General features: G+C 37.4%; 1 pseudogene; it reads left to right on the top strand.

The window, feature by feature from the left end:
* The first annotated feature begins 354 nt into the window (after positions 1 to 354).
* LOC105105729 (small ribosomal subunit protein uS2-like) lies at positions 355 to 1223 on the top strand (annotated as a pseudogene).
* The last annotated feature ends 13691 nt before the right edge of the window (positions 1224 to 14914 follow it).

The following is a 14914-nucleotide window of genomic DNA, read 5'->3' as shown; positions in this document are numbered from 1 at the left end:
ATCACGGGTGTTACCTTTCACCAGGCCCTGGCATAAGGCAGTGTGTCGTCTCCTGGAGCAAAGCCAGAATGTAAGATGAAAAGCCACATGCAGAGGATGACGCAAGGGAAATAATCATGACTCTCGTACTGAGAGCCAGAAAGAAATTCGAGGTCTTAGGCACACCAGTTTCTAAGCCTGGGTGTTTTACTCAGCATAAAACTCCCTTAACATTTTATTTTTCAGGGCTTCCAGCCACAGAAGAGCAAACATACTAGCAATCAAACTTTGGGTGTACCATTTGTCACCACCCAGAGGGGGGTCCAGATGGTGTTGCCTTGAGTTTCCATAATAACTTAAAGGGAAATTTTCACAATGTCGAGAGTCTCTGGTGTCTTACAGATAAGGAAGGAGGATGTCCTTAAATTTCTTGCAGCAGGAACCCACTCAGGTGGCACCAACCTTGACTTCCCAGTGGAACAGTACATCTACAAAAGGAAAAGTGATGGCCTCTACATTATAGATCTGAAGGGGACCCAGCAGAAGCTTCTGCTGATGGCTTGTGCCATTTTACCATTTAAAACTGGCCGATCAGTGTCATATCTTCTAAAAACACCGGCCGGAGGGCTAAGCTGAAGGCTGCTGCTGCCACTGGGGCCACTCCTATTGCTGGCTGCTTCTCTCCCAGAGCCTTCCCAAACCAGATCCAGGCAACCTTCCAGGAGCCGCGTATTCTGGTGGGTATTGATCCCAGGGCTGACCACCAGCCTCTCCCAGAGGCGCTGGATGTTAACCCACCTACCACTGCTCCCCGTAAAACACACTCCATGCCCTGTGGACAGTGTCACCCTTAAAACAACAAGGGAGCTCCCTCAGTGGGTCTGATGTGCTGGATGCTGGCCCAGGAAGTTCTGCACATGTACCATCCCTTGTCAACATCCGTGGGAGGTCACACCTGATCTCTGCTTCTACAGAGGTCGTGAAGGGACTGAAAAGGAAGAGCAGGCCACCGCCGAGAAGGCCATGACCAAGGAGGAACGTCAGGGTGTGGGAGTCCCTCCAGCTCCCGAGTTCACTGCTACTCCTCCCAAGGTCACAGATGGGTCTGAAGGCGCAGGTGCCTCTGTGCCCGCCCAGCAGTTCCCTGCAGAAGACGGGCGCCCTCGGCCTTCACTGAGGACTGGTCTGCAGCTCCCACCGCTCAGGCCACTGAACGTGTAGGAACAACCACTGAGCAGTCTTAAGCTGTCCCTCCCCAGGCTCTTAAACAGAAAACAGAAATAAGGTGGATAGAAAATAAACCTCAGTTTCTTTAAAAACAAAAATAAAAACAATTTGGGTATAAAGTGTTTATACTGTTCAATTCAAGGGCCCATTCAGTCCAACAAACATTTTTTTATTTCCTACTTTGTGACAGTAGTGCTGAGTGCTAAGAGCACAAAGAGGAATACAATGACAAATACAACAAACATTGAGATGTTCTGTAACGACATCTTATGAAGGACAAATATTTTTTAAATCACTGCCATGCCTTACCTATACTGTTTCAGGTAAGCCTCAAAAGCCTCTTATGAGATCGGTATTGTTATTCCTGTTTTTTTTCAAGTGAAGAGGTTGAAGCTCTCTAAGTGATTAAACAGCCTACCTGTTTGCACAACTGGTAATTGCCACAGCCCAGATCCAAATCCAGGCCTATCTATATCCAAAATGTGTGCCCTTCTCACCAGGCCACTCTCTTCCCCCACCCTTCACAAACACAACTGAAAGACAGCATACTCAAAGATTAGCCCCCAAAATAATATCAAATATCTTCGGGGTCTGTGACAGCTTGGTCTCTCACAAGTTGAAATAACTACTACCAACAGTAACAATGACTTACTGAAAATCTACTATGCCCAAGCACTTATCATACTTGACCCCCAGTGTCATAGTTATCCTGTAAGGCAAATATTATTAATATTATCATACGTGTTTAAAAAATAAAGAAACTAAGTCTCAGGGAAATTAACTGGGTTGGCCAAAACCATGTAACTACTAAAAGAAAAAAATCAACATTTGGACCCATTTAGTTCAATACCCTTTTTACTAACCATTCTGCCTTGAGTAACAAAGACTCTGAAATCAGAGTAAACTCTGTATTTAATATAAGATCTAGTCCTTTTTAAGGAGGGGAAGGACCTTCTCACTTAATTATCTAGTAGAAGGGGATGGGTTTAGAAGCAGAAGCCGATTAAGACATGCCTAAGAAAGAGTAAACCAACCAGGTTCCAAGTGGGAGGGCAGAAGCCTCCATGAGCATCAGGAGTGTATCAAAGGTTCCCAATAAATAAAATATGGGTTAACCTTGCCGAGAGTAGGAGAGGCACAGGAAGCTGGTGCCAAAAAATATCTGATTTTGAATCCTGGCTTTGTTGCTTACTATCTGTGTAATTTTAAGCAAGTTATTTCAACCCCTTTGGACCTCATTGTTGTTTTTGTATCTGCCAATGTAGCTTATTCAATTTGCTAATGTGAAGTGCTTTGCAAAAAGGATCAACAGTTTTAAGAACCTACAGTGTGCCAGGACCTGAACTGGAGTTGGAAGTTGCGATGAGGCTGAGAAAAGATTACATGCAAAACCCCCTGAACACTAACAAGATCCATGAGGTCACTTTTAACGGTACCCCTTTTTACAGAGACGGAAAATCAGGTCTGGAGAAGCGAAGTACTTTGCCCGAGGTCACAGAGTCAGTATGTGTTGGAGCTGTGACTTGAAGTCAGGAGCCTGGCTCTAAAGACCCCACTTTTACTCCCTGTACTAGGCAGCTCTGGAAAGCCAGGGAACAACAGCAGGAGCAGGACCGAAACACGGAACTCCTGGAAGCTGGCACTCTCTGGAGAAAAATGACTAGCCTAGAGTAATGAGGGTCAAATAAAGCACTGGGCTAAAACCAAGTATGAAGGCAGCAACGTGGAGGTTACAAATATCACTAAGGCAAGATGAGAGCTCAAAGGAACGGGCTGATAACAAATAGAAGAACCCAAAGGAAAAATAGGGGAAAGACAGAGGAAGAAAGATACTAATGCAATAAATATATGGAGATCTCTGTACCAAGTTGTTAATAGGGAAGGAATTGTGATTGGGAGTGTGCTTCATGAAAGAAAACTTCTGGTTTTCTTCTTCAGCATGATTTAATTCTGATCAAGGAACAGTGTCACTTTTGTAATTTTAAAACTAATAAAAATAAGAATATTAATATATATCACAAAAAAAATTTTCAATAGATCTAGGTGGAAGAACAAGGTAGAGAGGTCAAAAATCCAAATAATAAGCTTGGCACACACAGTAGGGGATCCAAACCCAGGTCACCTATTGAATTGGAATCTGAGGAGACACAGACCAGAATGGCAGAGCTGGAAGGGGCCTTAGACTACGTCTAGACTCCACCCTCATTTCATTTTTTTTTTTTTTTTTTTGAGGGAGGAAGGTAACTAGGTTTATTTATTTAATTATTTTTTAACAGAAGTACTGGGGATTGAACCCAGGACCTCAGGCATGCTAGGCATGTGCTCTATCACTTGAGCTATACCCTCCTCCTGACCCTCACTTCATTTTTTAAGTGAGGGAAACTGAGGCCCAGGGAGAGAAGAGTAATGAGTCCAATGTCACATCATTCATTTGTTGCACAGCATAGACATAAACTTGGCCCTAGGTTATAAGGCAGTTCAGACTCTACAGGTTAAAATAAGAAACAGGCTGGGATGGAGGAATAAATGCCAAAAAGAATACATTTCCTGACAACAGTCATTTAAAAAAAAAGTCTAAATTTAGAGCCAACATTCCCATGCACTTGTGAATGTACAGAAGCCCTGTGGTCTTCTCAGGGATCTTCCTGCTTTGTAGAACAAGGGAACCTTTAGGGGAAAGGGAAAAGATGCCTGAGTAGAAAAATCAAGATTTTGTGGACAAGCAATCAGAGCCCACAATGCACAGTGACTGCCTTTTCTCTAATAAACATCCATGAAACTTCAGGTGAGTCATTTAATCTCTTTCAACCTCAGTTTCTTCATCATTTGGAGTATCTCTCCAAATAAGGTTGTTGTTGTAGAATCAGGATTTCCCAAGTTGAACTGGCAAATTTCTGAGTGACGGGGATTGGGGAGTTCCATTGGTGCCTGTGTTTGCATTCTCTACCCATCATCCTGGAGATTCAAGGTGCACATGAAATGGGCATTTGCTCTTTGTGACTGCCCAGTGTCTATTCATCCTATTTCCAGCAACTACCTCTGCTATTCATTTGGAAATCAACCCTTCTCTACTCTCAGTCCATCTAGATCCTTTGGGGTTGACGTCCATGCCCTGACACTAAGCGTGACAGATGACCCATAATCCAAGTGAGGCCAAAGTATGGCACACCTCCCACCTCCAGATGATGCTGATTGAGCAAGGGTGGGGGCAGTGGTGGTGAGAAGAGTATATCACCTAAAAAAAGCAAAGTCAGAGTGAATTCTCAAGGCTTTTACTGAGAGAAATGCAAATCAAAACTAAAATGAGGTATCACTTCACACCAGTCAGAATGGCCATCATTAAAAAGTCCACAAACAATAAATGATGGAGAGGGTGTGGGGAAAAGGGAATTCTCCTACACTTTTGGTGGGAATGTAATTTGGTGCACCACTATGGAAAACAGAATGGAGATTCCTTATAAAACTAACAATGGAGTTACTATATGATCCAGCAATCCCACTCTGGGCATACACTCAGAGAAAACTCTAATTCGAAAAGATACATGTACCCCAATGTTCATAAGAGCACCATTTACTATAGCCAAGTTGTGGAAGAAACCTAAATGTCCATCAACAGATGACTGGATAAAGTTGTGGTATATTTATACAGTGGAATACTACTCAGTCATAAAAAGAATAAAATAATGCCATTTGCAGCAACATAGATGGACCTAGAGATTATCATACTAAGTGAAGTAAGCCAGAAAGAGAAAGACAAATATCATATATCACGTATGTTGAATCTAAAAAAAAAAAGACACAAATGAACTTATTTAGAAAATAGAAACAGACTCAGACATAGAGAATAAATTTATGGTTACCAGGGGTTAAAGAGGGTAGGAAGGGATAAATTGGGAGTTTGAAATTTGCAGATATGAACTACTATACATAAAATAAACAATAATTTTATACTGTGTAGCACAAGGAATTATATTCAATATCTTGTAGTAACCTATAATGAAAAAGAATATATGTATGTATGTGTATGACTGAAACATTATGCTGTACACCAGAAATTGACACAACTTTGTAAACTCACTATACTTCAAAAAGAGAGAGAAAAGAAAACAGAAACAGACTCACAGACATAGAAAAAAAAATGTATGATTACCAGGGGAGGAGGGTAGGGGGATAAAATGGGAGTTCAGAATTTGCAGATACTACTATATATAAAATAGATGAACAACAAAGTCCTACTGTATAGCACAGGGAACTATATTCAATAGTTTGTAATAATCTATAATGGAAAAGAAATATATATATGTAGATATAACTGAATCACTATGCTGTACACCTGAAACTAACACTGTGAATCAACTATACTTCAATTAAAAAATAAAAATAAATTTAAAGCAAGAAGATAGAAGTTGTTAGCAAAGATATAGAAAAAATAAAGAACAACCTAACAGAGATGAAGAATAAAATAACTGAAATGAAAAATGTACTAGAAGGAACCAATAGTAGACTAAAAGAGGCAGAAAAACAAATCAGTGAGCTGGAAGACAAGAGAAGCAGAAATCACCACCACAGAACAGAAAAAAAGAGAAAACAATGAAATGAAATGAAGACAGTTTAAGAGACCTCTGGAATAATATAAAGTGCACTAGCATTAGCATTATAGGGGTCCCAGAGGGAGGAGAAAAAGAGAAAGGGACCAAGAAAATATTTGATGAGATAATAGCTGAAAACTTCCCTAACCTGGGAACAGTCACCCATGTCCAGGAAGTGCAGACAGTCCCATCCAGGATTAGCCCAAAGAGGAGCACACCAAGACACATTATAATTAAAATGTCAAAAAAATAAATAAATAAAAACTTTTGTTGAGAATATCGGGATAAAACTGCTCATTCATTTCCACTGGATTCACACTTGGAAGAATGTAGCCCTGGAAGTTACTGACAGGCTTTCTGCCCAACAGACAAGCTTATTCAAGAATAAAACCAAACAATGGAAGGTAGAGCCAAAGAGTAGAGCTATGACAAGTTCTAACTGTATCATTTTTGGCTTTGAAATTTTAAAAAATAATAAAATCCTGTTATTAATATCCTGAAGGAGTATAATTGAAAACACTTTAGGGAACGCTAGCCTAGGTGATTACCAGCATGCCTTCCTGATCTGGAGTTCCATGACTGTGAGGCAGAGGGATCTTCAACACCAACTGACGCCCTGGAAGGTAAAACATAGAAGCTAATATGAACAGCTTTGAAAACACATTAAGCAGCTATATAAGCCAAAGATATGTCCTATATACTTCCCACCAAAGTAGTAAATTCAGAGTGAACTAAAGATACTTACTACCACTCTGATAAGTAAGTGTTAGTTAAATAGAGTTTATTTAGGGGCAAAAGTTGAAGTAAAAGAGCCTGTGTACCTTCTTTCAAATATACCTAGATTTTTGTGGGGTTTTCTTCCCACTAATTTCTTCTTCTCTCCAGAGATGGACCATCTTCTCTTGTGTATTTTTTTAAATCATCCATGAAATAATATTTTCTCTAAATGATATTAACCATATTATCAGTGTCCCATACAGTTATAATTCTACTATGAAGTGAATTTTTCTTGAGAAAAATTGTTCTCAGCCAGAGCACATGAATTACTTTCTTAGCATTAACTTGGTCTGGAAACAGTATGACATTTGGTCCTATCAAGTCTAACAAACTTCACGATTCACTAGACAGCTACTAAATTTCAAGCACAGCAGCACAGTGTTTAGAGAAAATAAATAGATCTTAGCATCTGGATATTTTTTAATGTATAAAATTCTTTTAGAAATATGCAAAGCATCATACAAGCAAAATATTAAATAAAACACTGAAACAATAACCCATAGCACAGATGCTGCACATTTTCAAGCTTCCAATTTCTAAATCTTAGCAAAATAGTGGCCGGGAGGATAAAAGATGGGTTTGAGAATCATAGTGATTGAAATATGAATCTTCACTACTTACCAGCTGTCTAGCCTTGACAATTAAGTTCTCTGGAATTCTTTTTCCTTCCCTGTAAAGTAAAAGGATAATTATGCATTTCAAGAATAGTTGTGAGGATTGAGATAATGCATGTAATGGATCTAGTTCAGTTCCTGACACATAACTGGTACTCAGTAAAAGGAAATTGTTAAAATTACTTAAACTTTCTAGTGTATTAGGGCTAGGAGAAACAGGTAGAAACATCCAATAGAACTCTTCCAGTCATAAGTGACCAAAAACTCAACTCAAACCAGATTGAGCAAAAAGTGAGATTTATTATTTCACACAGCTGAAAAATCCAGAGGTAGATTGTTCTGGCTTTCATCTAAACTTGGTCCAGAGGCACCCACCATTTGCCTCCAGCTCTCAGCTTAACTTTCCTCCATATTGATATGCCACAAGGAGGCAATGTAACATTCAGCAACTTCATGCCTACATCCAACCTGGTTTTGTTCCAGCCAAAAATAAACAACAGCTCTTCCTGGTGACTTTCTTTTGAGTTTGGAGCTTTGGAACAACTTAGGTCTTAGGTCCACCCCTGAATCAACAATGTTATTAGGAATGGCAACTATGTGAGGTAATAGATGTGTTAATTAACTTGATGGTAGTAATCATTTCAGAATGTTTATGTATATCAAATCATTATGCTATACATTTTAAATATACACTATTTCTCATAAAACTGGGGAAAAAATAAAGGCATTAAAATAAACAATGTTATTAGGAGGATTTAATACTCTGGCTGGGACTGAGTCACACGATCTATTCCTAATGGAGCCCCACCAACTACATGGGAAAAAGATGGTTCTCCAAAGGATGTTTGGGTAGAGCTCAGACATAATGAGAAGCAGAAAAAAACAAATATCTGTGAGAAGATAAAATAAAATTCTGTAACAAACTAATAGTAAAACACCAAATAAGAAAGCTGACATTTTAATGTATTATTCTGAGTAGGCAGTTTGGCACATGCATGTTCTTTTTGCCCAATTCCTCTTCAAGAAATGTATCCTGTAGATAAATCACACCAATGTCCAAAGATGTTATTTAAAAGATGATCATTGAAGCACCAGTTGTAACAGCAAAATACTGTCTATTGATATGAAAGTTGTTAAATTATTATATTCATAGGGAAAAATATTGCACAATTATGTTTTCATCAGGTAGATCTATATGTTCTGATATGGAAATGTGTATAGTATGTTGTAAAGAGAACAAAGCAAATTGCAAGAAAATAGGTAAATTTGGTCCTGCTTGTGTAGATGATTAAAAATATCTGGAAGAATATCCAAAAGATGATATACTGCTTATTGCTGGGGAAGAAGTACTAGGGAGTTAGGAGTGGCAGGAAGACATTTACTTTTCACTTTATACCCTGTGGGATTTTAATTTGTTTATCTAAATACACATGATTTTTATGACTATAAAAAGTCTAAAAAATACCTGTTCATTTGACAGTCTATTACCATGACTCACAGTTTTCACCACTGGCTCTAAAGGAACAAAAATACTTGCTTTACATGTGCTGAAGAAATTTATTAAATTACTAAAAACATATGTAAATGGGATTTCACCATGAGACTCTATATACTTCCAAAAAGTATACAAATCTTGTTAAGAAGCAATGTAATATTGTCATGCCAATCTAGCAAATTATCTGAGCTACTGAATCAACTTGGTTCATTTATTTACTTTGTTTATCGGTCAGACCAGCCCATCACAGGATTTTGCCACTATAAATTGGCCCCTGGACTGACTCGTTCAGGCAGGAAGCAACTCCATCAAACCCAATAATTAATCGGGCAGTCCTCCTCCATATGTCGCAATGACTATTCATTAAAGCAATGCATATGGCTCTTACCTACATGTGCTTGCTTCTTGCTTTTATTCATGGCTCAACAAATTTATGAAATTTAGATCCAGTGGAACAAAGTAAAATTAGTATAGAAGATATTATAATTAGGCTGACAGTTTGAAATTAGGAAAGGAAAACTGAAATTGAGAAGAGATCTTGCCATTAACAGTAGAAATGACATAGCAAGCATCTTCTGATTGCCTTCTATGTGCAAGATACAAGGCTAAACTCTAGAAACATGAAGAGATACATATGACATTGTCTATGCCCACAGTCTTATTTTTTGTAAATGAAATGCATCATACTGTATATATTATATATACTATAAGAACTATCATTAATCTTAGAGTATTATCATGGACTGAATGTTTGTGTCCCCCCAAAATTCATATGTTGAAATCTTAACCGTCAATGTGATAGTATTGGAAAGATGGGGCCTTTGGGAGGTAACATGTCATGAGGGTGGAGCCCTCATGAACAGGATTAGTGCCCTTACAAGAAAAGAGATGAGAGTTTGCTCCTGCTCTCTGCTCTTTCCTCCATGTAAGGACACAGTGGGAAGTGGCAGTCTGCAACCCAGAAGAGGGCCTTCACCAGATTCTGGTCGTACTAGCACCCTGATCTCAGACTTCTAGCCTCCAGAACTGTGAGAAATAAATTTCAGTTGGTTATAAGCCACTCAGTCTGAGGTACTTTGTTATAGCAGCCCAAACTTATATAAGACAAGTATATAGCATACCATACCATTTTATAGAATAAAAAATGAATATTACCAAATTGAGTTGATAATGCTTTGGTAACTTAGCTATTCATAATATAATTTCCATATAATTTATTTAAAAATATACATAAGAAGTACAAAACCAAAACAATGATTTTGAATTTTCACTATGAGTGACATACGATAATAATCATAATCGTAATTATGGCTAAGACTTACCTAGTATTTACTATGTGCTAGGTACTATTCTAAGTTATATATAAATATGTATTTCATCCTCACAAGAATTACATGATGTAAGTAATTTACTATTCCTACTTTACAGATGAGAGGACTGAGATGCTGAGGAATTAAGTAATTTGCCAAAGGTAAATGTCAGGGTCAGACTTCAAAACTAGGCACTCTCACAACATTTTAAATCAACAATACTTCAGTTAAAAACAAACAAACAAACTAGGCACTCTTGACTCCAGAGCCCATGCTGAAAAACACTATGTGAATGTACAATATGTATTCTTTAAATTATCACATTGTCCATATTTTTAAGAAGAAAATAAAAGGCAAAGAATAGTAAAGATATGATTTCTTCCTCTATTCTAGAATTCTGCATATCCTTTATAGCTTCAAGCTATGCCTTGCGCATAACAGATAATCAATGAATGCCTGTCCTATATTTGTGATCTGTATTCCCCACCTGTCTTCAAAACCCCTGACCACATGATTTTTCCCTAGTATTCTAGTAGAGAGGGTTGGTGGCTCTCTCCCCAGAGTTCCAAGCAAGAAGTAGAAATAGTGTCTGAGATAGAAAGTATGCAATAGAGCAAAGAATCAGCCCTGACTCTTTGTAGTTATATAACCTTGGATAAGTCAGTTCACTCTTCTTGGAAATGAATATTCGTTTTCAAGGATGAATGTTTTTCAAATGAAAAAGTTGGATAAGATGATTTTCAAACTGTGCTCGGAAGGGAGACGAGGAAGCATATGAACAGGTGCGACCTCTTTGGCTTCAAGGAGAATAGCTCCCCCTTGAACCTGTTTTACATATTAAATATAGGAGATTTTGTTTGAATAAAGGAACTCAAGGCTTTACAAAGTTTGAAGACCACGGGATTCGATCAAATTCTTAAGTATTGCCTCATTTCAAATATTCTATCCCTCTTGACTGCACAGGCACACTCCAATACATCAGACTATTTGTCTGTTCAAGAGATATTTTAATTGAATCTTAGAATTCTTTCCATCATTGCAATTCTGGATCTATCCTTTCAAAAAAAGAAGAAATTGATTTTCCCCCCCACTCACATTTATCAGTCCATTTTTTGGGAGCTCATCTTGCCACATCCTTAAATAAGTAAATAGGATAACTGTGGTAATTGCCTGACCTGCAAAGTGTATAGAACTTCAAGGTTAATGCTCTTGGCACAAGATTTTTCGCTACAAACAGCAGAATTCCTCCAACCCTTTGCTGAGGCATCGGTTCAATAATAAGAGAAAATCATGCTATGTATTGAATTACTCAAAAGAGAATTATCAGAGAGTCCCCTGATGGTCTAACTATGGCCAAACTGTACTCCAGAAAGAACTGGTCTTAAAGAACTTCAGGAAAGGCTTCACTAGAGATATAGTAGAAGAGCCAAATATTTAACAACAATAAAATAAACCATATATCCAAGAATTGGTACACTCCTACCCCAAATGTTGTGCTAATTCCTTATGTTTAACTTTATAATTCTGAACTTCCTTCCACATGAATGCGAAGAATTGTTTCTATGAAGCCTATCCATTCTCTGAAATTCCTTTAGTCAGTTTTCATTAAGGACTGTCAAATACATACATCATTTAAGGACTTTTAAATTTAAATTTTATTGAAGATATATTACATATGGTTTAATATTTCAGTTCAGTAATGGCCATCAGCAATAAGCATTACTCCAAGAGTGGGATTAATTAAATATTCTAGCAAACACAGTGATCCAAATAGCAAAGAAAAATCCTGGGCACTGAGCCCAGTTTCTCCACCCTCTCTTATGCTGTGGCTCATCTCGCTCTCAGATAAACTAGACAACCAATAAATCTTTCATCATTATTAGTGAATGTGTAGATGTGCAATAAATGATCAAATTCTTCTTCCAAGTCACCTATTAAATTTTTAAGCAGAAAAAAAAATTGCATCAAGTCAAATTGCTCCATAAAAGGGTATTTTTAAAACCAAGGAGAAATACAGTTGTCAGAAGTAAAAGGTAACTCTCCATGATAATCAGCAGTTTTCTTCTAACTTTACCACTCCTCCAGTGAAAGATGCTGCTGTTCTATAATTATAAATCTGTCTTTGTTATGTTATGAAGTTTTAAAGTATTTCAATTCTGTATATTATAGAGAATATGAATCGCAGCTCCACAGAAGCCAAGATTCAGAGCAAACTCATGGTCCTGGTCCCACAGCGCTTACTGGTTTTATAAACTTAATTACCCACCCCCCTCAAAAAAAGATGTTATGGTTTTGCATGCACCAGTTAAGACTGATGATGTTCCAACCTTGAATCTTAGCTTTACATCTGAACTTCCTGGTTTTCATTATCTTAGTCTATTTTAACTTCGAGATGATGGGAGAAGCTCCAGGAAGAACATTTACAAAGGGCTTTATTCATCAAATATTCGTGTGGTCCCCTTTCTTCACTCTCTCTCCCCGCTCCCAGCAGCTGCTACGAGGGGACACCATAGGCACATCTAACCCAATCAAAAATGACCTAGCAACACGTCCTGTCGTCACCAAATCTGCGTTTCTGGGACACAGTGTACCTTAAATCTCATCCTTGTGGTTCAATGAGGAGGCTGTTAATAGGGCAAAATCTTTGAAGCTAGAGCAGCTGACAAATGAAACAAAAAGTAAAAGAGCAGCAGCATTACATCTACGTAGCTGAAATAATTTTCAAAGCACAAACACATTAAAAAATTTTAATTCTATCTTTCCAATGAATTTGTAAGATGGTTATAATCTTAAATCACTTCTGTGAGCTTCAGAATCCCCACCTTTAAAATGGGAATAATATTTACCAGGGGTGCTGTGAGGCCAGAACAAAACAACATGCAAAGTACTCTGTACAGAGTACTCACTCAATAAATGGTAGCCAGTTTACTGTTGTTGTTGTTGTTGTTATTATTATTATTATTACAAATAGAGGAAACATCACTTAGGGAAAGTAACCATTCCAAGGGCATTCAGTGAATAGACTTTATTGAGTACCTGCATAGAGCTATGAATATAAAAATGTGTAAGATCCCATCTCTGCCTTCCATCTAGGAACTCAGACTCACTCTTAGTAAGAAAGCAAACAAGTTCTAGAACCAAATGCTCTTTTCACTCCATTCTGATGCAAATCTAGAAAGCAAGAGGTAAACTGAGACCCGCATCAACTATTTCTTAGATGAAAATCCTTCTTCCTATGTAGTAATTTTTTTTTACTGTGGTTAAGGGCACTCTAACTTAGTGTGCCCTTCCCAATCTGCCTCCCCTCCATAATCAGGAAATCCTTAACAGTGTGGTATTTTCCCCCTTTGAATGGAGAATTCCTTGCTTTGGTGTATTGTGTACAGTTGACTAAAAACACTTTCACCTATACTAACTAGTCTAATCTAACTAGCTAACTTAATCTTCTCCAATTCCTGTAAGGTATGAATTACTAAAATCATTTTAGAGAGGAGGAAATTGAGATACAGCTATGAGTGTCATAATCTAGATGAGAATGAGATCAAAAGCCTCATCCTAGTTTAATTACTAGTTTAAAGCTTGCCCACTAAACTACACTGAACCTATATTAAAATATTTTTGCACTCTCACCTAAATTGCCTTCTATTTTCTCTGAGTCTGTCACACTCTAATTCCCCTAGGGGTCTAATACTGAACCTTGTATTTGAAGGATTCCCTCAGGCAATATGTTTATTCAATAACCCATGCAACATAATATAATATCACCTTTTCAAGTATGGCTATGACTTTTACATAGACTAGATCCATAAAGAGAGATGGAGAATGATACTTTGCATTTGTTTAGCAGTCTCTCAAAGTGCTTTCATATATATTATTCAGAGAGGGAGAATGGAATTTGAACTTAAGATAGAAAGGATGTCAGAGGTTTTCAAATCCAGTGTTTCCTAACCTTCTTTAGGTCACTTGCCCATTTGAGAATCTGACAAAAGCTACAGACTTCATACCCAGAAAAATGTACATATAAGCACATACACACAAATCTGCATAGTTTCCAGTTACAACTTAACCTTGGAAACTCCCAGGTTAAGAACTGTCTAATTTGCAACTCACATTTTACAAATGAGGAAGCGACTATTTATCATGGCAGCATTACTATAAGGAGACAGATTAAGGATTATTATCCACATTTTCCAGATCTGGAAACTAAGGTCCCAGACATTTCTAGACTTGCCCAAAGTCTTAGCTAGTTAACAGCAGTGGCAGAACCCAAGACTCTGGACAGTCTAGCTTTGTTGTTTTGTTTTTTTTTTAATTGAAGCATATTTAACATACAACATTATATTAGTTTCATGTGTTCTACTTCTTATTTTTCTAGATCATATTGCCTGCCCACTGCACTATGATGAAGTTCCTTCACCATAAGAAAGCCTCCTCCTGTAGCCAACAGTTTATTTTACCCTCCATAACACATACAACTTTTGACCTCCAGTGAAAAAGATCTAAATATAAAAACTGTCCTATTCACAATAAGAAATAATTTCTCAGAGATTTCCAAAAGGTTTTAGTCATCACTGACACATTTAAATATTGAAATCTGGAAATCAGAACTGTAAACAACTCTGTAACATCTACATTGGTAGTTAAATACCAATCTGGTCAACTTCTCCTTTTAGCAGCAAATGAATGCACCTGAATCCAAGAAAAGAGGGCAAAAATGTTAGCACTTGTTTTAGAAGGCGGTGGGAAATTAGTATTGGTAAATTAGAATTATTGTTAAATTAATTTTAAGTATTAATAAATATGTACTGAATGAATAAATGAATTGCTAATAAATATCATTGGGTTTTTTAAGTATTTTGTTTCCACTTTCAAAAATTATATTCAAACTAAGAATACACTCAAATACAGTACTTTTCACTGAAG

Source organism: Camelus dromedarius, chromosome 14, assembly GCF_036321535.1.
Source record: "Camelus dromedarius isolate mCamDro1 chromosome 14, mCamDro1.pat, whole genome shotgun sequence".
Taxonomy (NCBI): domain Eukaryota; kingdom Metazoa; phylum Chordata; class Mammalia; order Artiodactyla; family Camelidae; genus Camelus; species Camelus dromedarius.
Note: the sequence above shows the minus strand (reverse complement) of the source record. Positions and strands in the feature narration are given on the sequence as shown.